At 39.1% G+C, this 10886-nt stretch overlaps 1 pseudogene; it reads left to right on the top strand.

Moving 5' to 3' along the window:
- Positions 1-6550: 6550 nt before the first annotated feature.
- Positions 6551-10262, top strand: LOC115965722 (annotated as a pseudogene).
- The last annotated feature ends 624 nt before the right edge of the window (positions 10263-10886 follow it).

Below are 10886 nucleotides of genomic sequence, written 5' to 3'. Positions count from 1 at the left end.
ATATGGTTGGCCTTAAGATGCTAGCTAAGAGTTTGGATTTAAGATGTCATGAATCTCATGAACTTTAGGAACTACTAGACCAATTCATGGGGTTTTTAGAAATCACTCTATAGTTGATTTTGGAAATCTATAAGTTTTTGAAACTTTTATTTCTTTTAAATTCTATTCAAAATTTTTTTCCCAAAAAAAAGTGAAAACATGAAAATGCCCTTTTTTTTATTATCAAAAAGACATTCGAAGTTGAAGCCAATAGAGATATTATAATTAGTGCACCTAGGTTTCTCATCTTGGCTAGGGTTTTTTTCTCTAAGCCGCGCGTAGAATATTGTCCCTAACCTAGTTTAGGGTTTTGGTTCCCTTCACGTCTCCGGACGGATAGGATGGTGAGCGCAGTCGTAGTTGGTAATCTATTGTTTTTTCCTGTTCCATTGCTAAACATTATCATGGCTGGGTTGGAAGATCTGTGGGCTAAGTTTACTCTCATAAAGGATGAAGAAGGTGGTGTTGATGTGCCGAACCAAGAGGAAGTGGGAGTGCATCGTTTGGCTGGGAAGTTTTTCACGAAGAGAGTTTTGAATGTCGAAGCAGTGGCTCGTACCTTCAAACCATTGTGGAAACCAGTCAGTGAGTTGAAGATTCGCGATTTAGGGGACAACATGTTGGTTTTTGAGTTTGATGATGTGATGGACCTCGAGAGGGTGCTAGAGTATGAGCCTTGGTTGTACGATAAAAGCTTAATAGCTTTCCAGCGGGTTTACGATGTGGAACAGATTCCACACTTGGTGTATAATCAGGTGACATTCTGGGTGCAATTACACAACATCCCATTGAAGAATCTGACTCATGAGACTGGTGAAGCTATAGCTTGAGACTCTGGAATGGTGACCCAAGTTACCGATTCGGAGGACGATGGCGCAGGTGGTGAGTTCTTGAGAGCTCATGTAGCAATGGATATATCTAAGCCTCTGCCGCGTGTATCAAAGCTAAAGTTAGGAGGTAAACAGATTGGGTTGGTGGGATTAAAATATGAACGCCTTCCTAATTTCTGTTATTGGTACGGTAGAGTTACTCATGGCGAACGGGAGTGCAAAGTGTGGTTGAGAGGCCGAGGGAAATTAAGTAGGGATGATCAACAGTATGGGGAGTGGTTGCGGGCGGAACTGGTTCACCAAAGCAAGAAAACCGTGGTTGTAATTTCAAGCAGGAAGTGCAACCAGCCACCTTGGTGGAGGAAAGGCCAACCGGGTCAAGGGAATGACTCCTCAACTCCATGCCGGGGCGAGGAGAATTATGGTTCTCATTCGGTGATGGAAGCTGAACACTATATGGACAATTTTGGCACGGTCGGGTTGGCGCCTAAGTAGGTGGTTGGTGATCAGGGTGATGCTCAGAGTAGTGCTTTCACCGGAGAGCAAGTTTTGAAACAAAGAAAGTCAGTCCAAGTGGAGAGGTTGGACAAACAGGTTGTTGGGCTATCTCTTCAGGAACATGATATTCCATCTTGCAGAGCTAGGCCTATTGATTCTCCTCGGTAGTCCCAAGTGCAATCCAGGCCGGTTCTTAACCCTAACCCACTCCAACATTACATTAACACAGCCACTAAGTCAAACTCCCATGCATCAGTCAGAACTTGGAAGAAGTTAGCCCGCAAACCAGGTATTACAGTTCCAAACTCTTCCTTTATGGTTGTTGATAGGAGGCCTAGTATTGATGTAGTAGATATGAGGGATAGGAAAAAAGTTTGCATGGTTGGTGGTAGCTCTCATGACAAAGAAAATATGAAGGTGGTGGCTGGTTCCTAGCACCACTGAGCCCAATGAGTTGCCTTAGCTGGAACTGTCGTGGGCTTGGGAACCCACAGATAGAAGAGGAGTTAGTTACATTGGTATGTAACAAAGGTCCCATGCTGATTTTCTTAATGGAAACGAAGGTTGAGAAATCAGTTTTAGTCAGAATTGGTAGAAAGATGCAATATAATAATTGTTTTGAGGTTCCTCACCATAATACTGGGGGTGGTTTAGCTTTATTTTGGGCTACTGATTCTAATGTAGATGTTCAGTCTTTTTCAAATAATCACATTGCTGCCATTATTGACCATGGATTTGATGACGCTTGGCGGTTCACAGGTTTTTACGGAGACCCTAAGACTGCCAACTAGGAAAACTCCTGGTCCATGGTTAGAAGATTGAGTACATGGTTCACTCTTCCTTGGGTGTGTATTGGTGATTTTAACGAAATCTTGTATGCAGATGAGAAACAGGGTTGACTGGATAGACTAGAAAGACAAATGCTGGGCTTCGTGATGCTCTTGATTTTTGCAGGTTGAAGGACTTGGGCTATAATGGCTATCCATTTACCTGGTGTAACCAACGTCCTGGTAATCTGAATGTGTGGATCCGACTAGACAGAGGGGTAGTTACTGTTGATTGGATTCTGAAATTCCCATCTTCTAGAATACATCATCTGGATGCTTTCCACTCTTATCACAAACCTATTCTTCTAAGCTCCGACTCAGAAGTTAACAGGTTTTATAAAAAAGGGCACCTATTCCGGTTTGAAGCCATGTGGTTGAGGGATAGATCATGTGAAGAGGTCATCCGTGATTCCTGGGGAGTTGAAATGACACAACCCATGGCTTGGGGTTTCAATAGCAAAGTTTTGGCTTGTCAGTCAAATCTTAGAGAGTGGAACAAAAAAACCTTTGGCCATGTGAGAAATTCTTTAAAGTAAAAACTAGCAGAGTTGAAATCTGAAGAGGAAAGTAGGGGTTATAGAAATAATCCTTTGAGAATCCAGGTGTTAAGAGATGAGATTCAGAAGTTACAAACCAAGGAAGAGTGTATGTGGAAGCAAAGATCCAGAAACAGATGGCTTAAAGAAGGGGACCGGAACACAAGTTACTTCCATTGTAGGGCTAATCAAAGAAACTGGAGAAATTTGATTACAGGACTAGAAGATGACAATGGCACTTGGATTGAGGATGAGGCCGGTTTGGGGAAAGTGGTGGAGGGGTATTTTGAGCAAATTTTCACTAGCTCAAATCCGAGTGGTTTTGATCATATTTTGAGTGGAATTCAAAGTATTGGTGAGGTAGATTTGATTGAGCAGTTAGAAGGAGATTTCCAAGCAAGTGAGGTTAAAGAAGCTCTTAACCAAATGGCCCCTCTCACTGCTCCAGGCCCGGATGGTATGTCCCCTATTTTCTATAAGTCTTTCTGGCATATTGTGGGGGAAGATGTGACTGCTGTTGCTCTTCGTGCATTGAACTCAGGTATTGTCCCAGATTCCATAAATACTAACTTCATCACCCTCATACCAAAAATCAAAAATCCCAAGAAAGTTTCTGACTTCAAACCCATAAGCTTATGTAATGTTATTTACAAACTTATTGCTAAAGTTGTGGCTAACCGGTTGAAAAAGTTTCTAGCTAACGCTATCCCAAATTCTCAGAGTGCATTTCTTTCGGGTCGATTGATCTCTGATAATATACTGGTCGCTTTTGAGACCCTCCATTATTTGAAGAGAAAAACACAAGGCAAAATGGGGTATATGGCTCTTAAGTTGGATATGAGCAAAGCTTACGACAGGGTGAAGTGAGATTTTTTGGAGGCATTATGCAGCATTTGGGGCTTGGTGAGAAAATGAGGAAAATTATTATGTCATGCTTGAGGTCTGTGTCCTATTCTATCCTCCTAAATGGTCAGCCAATGGGTAGTATCAAGCCTTCTAAGGGGCTCCGCCAGGGTGATCCTCTATCACTATATCTGTTTCTCTTGTGTGCAATGGGGTTACAAGGCTTATTGCAAAAAGCTAAGATGGAAGGGAGTTTAAAAGGTGTAGCAATTTGTAGACATGGCCTTCGAGTATCATATTTATTCTTTACAGATGATAGTGTCCTCTTTTGCCGTGCCACCGAAGATGAATGCTAGAGGGTTTTGGATATTTTGGCTGTCTATGAAAGGGGAATGGGTCAAAAAATTAATAGAGAGTAGACTAATATCTTCTTCAGTTCAAATACCATTCACCAAACCCAAACTCGCATCCAGTAGTTATTAGGTGTCTCGGTGATTAGACAATATGAAAAATATCTGGGCTTGCCTGCACTAGTGGGGCGGGCAAAAAAGAGAAGCTTCATTTATATAAAAGAGAGGGTGTGGAAGAAATTATAGGGGTGGAAAGAAAAACTTCTATTTGTTGCGGGTAGGGAGGTCCTTATAAAAGTTGTTGTTCAAGCCATTCCAACCTACACTATGAGCTGCTTCAAGCTCCCAAAAGGGTTAATAAAAGAACTAGAAGTCCTTATAAGAAAATTTTGGTGGGGCTACACTGATGATTCAAGGAAGGTGCATTGGGTAAGTTGGGAAAGGCTGTGTGAAGCTAAAGAAGTGGGTGGCATGGGTTTCAAAGAAATTGAGAAATTTAATGACGCCCTACTCGCTAAACAAGTTTGAAGGATGATGCAAAAACCGGATTCACTGTGCTTTTGAGTCTTCAAAGCCCGATTCTTCCCTAATTGCTCTATTCTAGATGCAAAAGAATCCAATTCCGGGTCCTATGCATGGAAGAGTATCCTTGGTGCTCGAGATGTGATAAAAAAGGGTATGGTTTGGCGCATTGGGAAGGGACAAGCAATTCGGATTAAGGAGGATAAGTGGCTGCCGGTGAAACCTAGTAGAGTACTCCTTTTCCCCCCTCCCTTCAGTGATGGCTAAAACAAAAGTTAGCTCTCTTATTAATCATGAGCTGAGTGTGTGGAAATTCGAGGAGGTGAACCGTGTTTTTCTACCCCATGAAGCTTTTATGATCCTAGCCATTCCACTAAGCCGGAGACAACCCCCTGATTGTGTGTCTTGGTTGTGCACCCCATTTGGAAATTTTAGCACTAGTAGTGCTTATAAGTTGCTGGCTGCATCGGTTTCATCAGATCGTGCTAGCTCAAGTAACCAGGCTAGTCAAAGTGGTTTTTGGAAAAGGCTATGGAAGATGCAGGTGCCCAAAAAAATCAAACACTTTGTTTGGAGGGTGTGTAACAATGCTCTTCCCACAAAATGTAATTTGAAGCGAAGACATATAGCTGATTCGGATGTATGTGAGTTGTGCAATGATGCTCCGGAAGATGCTCTCCATGCTCTTTGTTTTTGCAGCCAAGTGGCTCCTGTGTGGCTGACCCATCATTGGTTCCAGTCCATGATTTCCTCCCCTCCCCTGAGTTTTAGAGATTTACTTAACAAGTTTATGCAGGTTGACGATGATTTCAGACTGGAGATGTTCACAATAATCTCTTGGAGCCTATGGAATAGACGAAACGCCCTCCATTTTGGACGTGAAGCTCTTTCTATTGCAAAAATCAGTTTTGTCGCTTGCACTCTGCTCCACGATTTCATCAACAGCCAAATGTCAGATGCTCCACTCGTTCGGCCTGTTGTGCAACATCAGTGGCGTCCTCCAGAACAAGGTTTGGTGAAGGTGAACTTCGATGCTACCCTTTTCAAACACAAGAACTCAGCTAGACTCGGTGCTATTGTGCGAGATTGGCGAGGTGCGAACCTTGGTGCTCTGTCCATGCCGGTTTTGCTTTCTTCAACAATTGAGGAGTTGGAAGCTCGTGCTAGTCTCAGAGCTGTTCAATTTGCTACTGATCTAGGCCTTCAACGTGTGATATTTGAAGGTGATTTGACCACTATATTCTCTGCAGTTTCCCACGAATATTCAGTGATGGCATCGTTTGGAAATATCATAGATGATGTAAGGCACTTGTTGCCCAGGTTTTTTGTTGTTAGTTTTAATCATGTTCACCGCTTGGGCAATGTAGTTGTAGATGCGCTTGCAAAAAAAGCCTCTTCCATTGTTGGCTATCATATCTGGATGGACACTCTGCCCTTAGATATTGCCGAGTTGGTCAGTTTTGATGTTCATTAACATTCTGTTTCAATAAAGTCCCAGACTTGGATTCTGGTTTCTCAAACAAGAAGAAGTTGAAGCCAATAATAATAACAATAATAAGTCAACGTTGTTGATCATTAGTCTTGAATTATTTGAATTCAAGTGTGAAATTAAATATTTATAAGATAAAATAACAACACTTTTACAATGTCTTTCTTTATCATTTCTCAATTCACAAATCTAAAAACCTCTTTATTAATTTAGTTAGCAACCAAACTTAATAGTTTCAAATCATTTTATAACTTTAGTCTCTTAATAACAATACAACGGACTCACATATTTTCACAACATGTTGAAGTAATGGACAGTTAATAGTAGATTTATGTATAAAATAGTGAGAAAAAGTGTCGATCACATAAAGTCAACTGTCAACCAATTAAAACTTCAGTATGTCGTGAAATTGGGTTTATTCCAAGATTTATTGTTATTCAAATTCAAACGTTCGCTTCACTGTAATCACCTAAGAGCTTCTAGTAAGCCAAAGCATGAAAAGTTACCTACTCTAGCGTCCAGCGTTTCTTTTTTTACCTAGTTAGTACTGACTCCAGCTTTTTTGTTCCCTTCCTTATTTTTTTTTTTTCTCTCTTCTTAAGACTTCGTCTAATATTATCTACAAAGTTTTCCCTATAAATACTCAAAAGCCATCCACGTCTCATCATATCAAGTTTTGAAATTTCTCTGCAAGTGTTTTATAGAAGTCTTGGTCTAGAACCTTGTATGAGACAAAATAGAGAGACAATAATGTCTCAGCTCACCAGTTTTCTCTTGGTTCTTTCTCTTTGTGCTTTTGCTCCTCTTTGCTTCTCTAGCATGACCAAAGGTGGTTACCTTTACCCACAGTTTTATGACCACTCTTGCCCAAAAGCTCAAGAGATTGTAAGGTCCGTACTGGCCAAGGCTGTGGCCAAAAGAAGCCCGTATGGCAGCTTCAATTCTCAGGCTCCATTTCCATGATTGTTTTGTCCAGGTCTTGCTACTAGCTTGCTATAACTTGTCACTTCAATGACTAGCTCTCATTAACTTTATAAATTCAATTCAATCATATTGCAACATGCAAATTACAAGGACTATATATTATTACCCGTGCTTGTAAATTTCATAAGCAGAACTCTATTCTGTATCACGATGGCTTAGTGTGGCTGACACAAGTTGTCTATATTGCAGGGCTGTGATGCTTCATTACTGTTAGACAGCAGTGGAAGCATAGTCAGTGAGAAGAGGTCAAATCCTAACAGGAATTCAGTTCGAGGTTTCGAAGTCCTCGATGAGATCAAATCTGCACTGGAGAAAGAGTGCCCTCGTACAGTATCTTGTGCTGACCTTTTGGCCATAGCTGCAAGAGAATCCATTGTTCTGGTAAGTATTACTAACATTTTTAGTGCATTGTATTAATTGGGCACGACCAAATTACTCTTACATGGCCAATACTCAATTTCAGGGGCGGAGCTAGGATTTTTTGTTTGGGGGGGCCAAATTTTGTTACTAATATATTAGTTTCGAGTCAAGATAAACCATCACACTCAGGCATAAACGCACATACATAAATATAAACATTAATATTTTGATACTAGAGTAGGTCATAATTTATAAATATATTGTATATAAAATTAATAACTTTCACATTTATATATTCGCAAGATAATTTTTTAGGGGAATTTATCATCTTTTAAACTCCAATACTATACAAAAACTGTCTAATTTGATATTAAACATGTAAAAAAAATGAATTAGAGAAAACAAAAACTACCTTGTCTTTATAACTACTAAATCAATTGAAAATTTCTATTGATTTTTAAGAGCATCATTGAACTAACTCAAACATTTGGGAGGGCCAACTTCTATTTTTTAGCTAAATATTTAAATTTTTTAATACTTATATATAATATAAAATAATTTTTAAAAATTTTGGGGGGGCCATGGCCTCCCCAAGCCTTGCTATAGCTCCGCCCCTGCTCAATTCTGATAATGTTTTGGATGCACACAGAGAGGTGGGCCCAGCTGGGAGGTACTATTAGGCAGAAGAGACTCCAGAAGTGCAAGCTTGAGTGGTTCTAACAACAATCTTCCTGCTTCAAACAACACATTCCAGACCATCCTCACCAAGTTCAAGCGACAAGGGCTTGATATTGTTGATCTTGTTGCCCTATCTGGTAAAGACTCTAATGCACCTGCTTGTGCCATGCAGATAGGGTCCTTTAGAGCATTAGTAGTAGTGAAGCTGAATAACTATATAACTATTTTAGCTTCACCAAAATACAAAAATGCATGTTACAATAGTGGAGCCACAGCTAAAAGTTTTTAACTTCTTGCTACAGTGCATATATAGCTATTTATGGCTGTATACTGTAGCAAGAAGATTAAAAAAAAAAAAAAAAATTATTAAACTTCTCTCTCTTCTCTCATTAAAATAATATTTTCTCTTTTTCTTTCTTTCCTCTCTCTCCGGCATCCCTCATCTCCTCTCTGCTTCGCCAGCCAGCTCGTCGGTGGTGGTGCTCATAAAATCCATATAAAACCCACCAAATCAGACACTGAGCCATTAGAAAAACACTGGATCGGACCACTGCCACCGAAGCAAAGCCGATCCACCAAACCCACATCACAAAACACCACAAAACACAAAACACAAACCCATATAGATAGAGTAGAGAAAGATCAAAGCAACGCTGGTCCAAATTCCATACAACCACCACAAAACACAAACCCACATCACAAATCACAAACCCATGGTAGATCGGTTAGAGTAGAGAGAAAGATCACAAACCCATGGCACAACCCACGAACCCGCGCTGGTGAGGAAGGCGAGAGCCTCTGGTGGGTTGATCGAGTTGTGGTTGTGGGTTGCCGATTGGTTTGCAATTTGGGTTGTTGGGTTTTTTCTTAATGGGTTTGGTAACAGTGGTGGGGGTTGGGGTTGTGATCACGGTGGCTGGGCTATGGGTTTGGTGGGTCTTAATGAGTTGATCTTGCGATGATGGGTTGTGATCATGGTGGCTAGGCAGTGGGTATCTGAGTTGAGAAGAAAGAGTGAAAGTTTGATGGTTCATCTTGGTTCAGAGAAAGAGAAAGAGATAGAGAGGAAGAGAGGGAAAGGGAGAATAAAAAATAATAAAGAAAAAAAATAAAGAAGGGATATTTAATTGAAGTGGTAAATATTCTCAAAAAAAAAAGAAATAAAAAAAATGAAGTGTTAAAAAAATATTATTGTAGTGGTGGGGGCGGTGGAAGAGTCGGTGGTGGCTGTGGTAGTGGGAACGGTAGCGGTCGCGGTGGTTGTGAATGTTGTTTATTGTAGTGGATATATTATTTTATTATAGTAGATATATTATTTTATTGTGATGTTTATATTATTTTATTATGTCAAAAGCTAAAATAGATCTACTGCTGCTGGATGTTTTGTAAAATGAGTAAGTAAAATAGATAAAATAAATTTTTGTGGTGCCAAATAACTAAATTTTAATACATGCTCTTTTTTGTGTCATCAAATGAGATTGCTCTAAACATTGATTGGACAAAATTAGAACAATAATGTCACCGACATGATATTTTTCATAATCTACTGAGGTACGAAGATGATAAATTATTATTGACTTTAATATTTGTCTACTGCATACTACTTTATTGTGTACTATCCTTATTTGTAAAGAGAAATAGTTAAATACATACTAAGTTCTCAAACTCACACATTCTCCAATATCATAACCTGAATGTTTGTGTGTGAACTTTATTTTGTTATGCAGGGATCCATACAATTGGAAATGCCCGGTGCCCCAGCTTCAGGCAAAGACTGTACAACCAGTCAGGAAATGGACAGCCTGACTACACACTTGATCAATCATATGCGGCCCAATTGAAAACCCGATGCCCAAAATCCGGTGGTGATCAGAACCTGTTTTTCTTGGACTATGTCAGCCCAACAAAGTTTGATAACTACTACTACAAGAACATATTGGCTTCAAAGGGCCTTTGAACTCTGATCAAGTTCTTTTAACCAAGAATGAAGGAACAAGGGAATTGGTAAAGCAATACGCAGAGAACAGCCAACTTTTCTTTGAGCAATTCGCCAAGTCCATGGTTAAGATGGGAAATATTTCTCCATTGACAGGTTCAAGGGGAGAGATTAGAAAGAACTGCAGAAAGATTAACTCTTGATAGTACTACATAACTGCAGTTTCATTGATTCTCATGAAAAAAAAAATTTGCATTTTCATTTCGTTGTTCTGATTCCTCTGTTTTCTACGAAAATGTATATGTAGCTTGATGTAGCCACTATTTTCTGGACAACATACAGTTGTGCAGTTTAATTGCTGGTTTCGTAATGTGGATTTATGGAAGTTTTTGTGTATTTTGTTTTAAATAGAAATGGAAGCTACTGGGATCCTTCTTGACATCACGTTTTTCTTGTTACATTTAAAAGGCACCAATTTTAATTATGATGTAAGAGCCAACTTTATTTTAGGGACGGCAAAATTTGGTCCTTTAAATATGTATCAAGGATTAGTTTATTTTAAATATGTATCAAGGTTGAAACTCTCTAAAAAAAAAAGGATTAGTTTATTTCGAATGTTATCAATTTAGTGTCAAGGAGCAAAAGTTGATAAAAATATAGATTTTTTTTTTATTTTTTTTTATATTAAATGTCGCTTGACTGTTCATAAAAGTAGCTGGACTGCATTGGAATTTTCTTCTTAACGAATGCCCTAAATGAGAAAATTAAGATAAAATTTATTGCTTTTAGAATGACTAGTTAGGGTGGCATGTGCAAGGCACGTGCTACGTCTTAAATGAGAAAATTAAGATAAATTTTTATTTGAAGAAGTATGAAACTATATACATAATAAAATGTATATGACACACAAAGTTAGGGTAGCTATGTAACATATGAATATCTATTTTAATATAATAGTTTCTTAGTACTTATTTATTAAAGGCAATATTCACTC

Source organism: Quercus lobata, chromosome 10 (assembly GCF_001633185.2).
Source record: "Quercus lobata isolate SW786 chromosome 10, ValleyOak3.0 Primary Assembly, whole genome shotgun sequence".
Classification (NCBI taxonomy): Eukaryota; Viridiplantae; Streptophyta; class Magnoliopsida; order Fagales; family Fagaceae; genus Quercus; species Quercus lobata.
The sequence above is the reverse complement of the archived record's forward strand: the minus strand, read 5'-3'. Positions and strand labels throughout refer to the sequence as shown.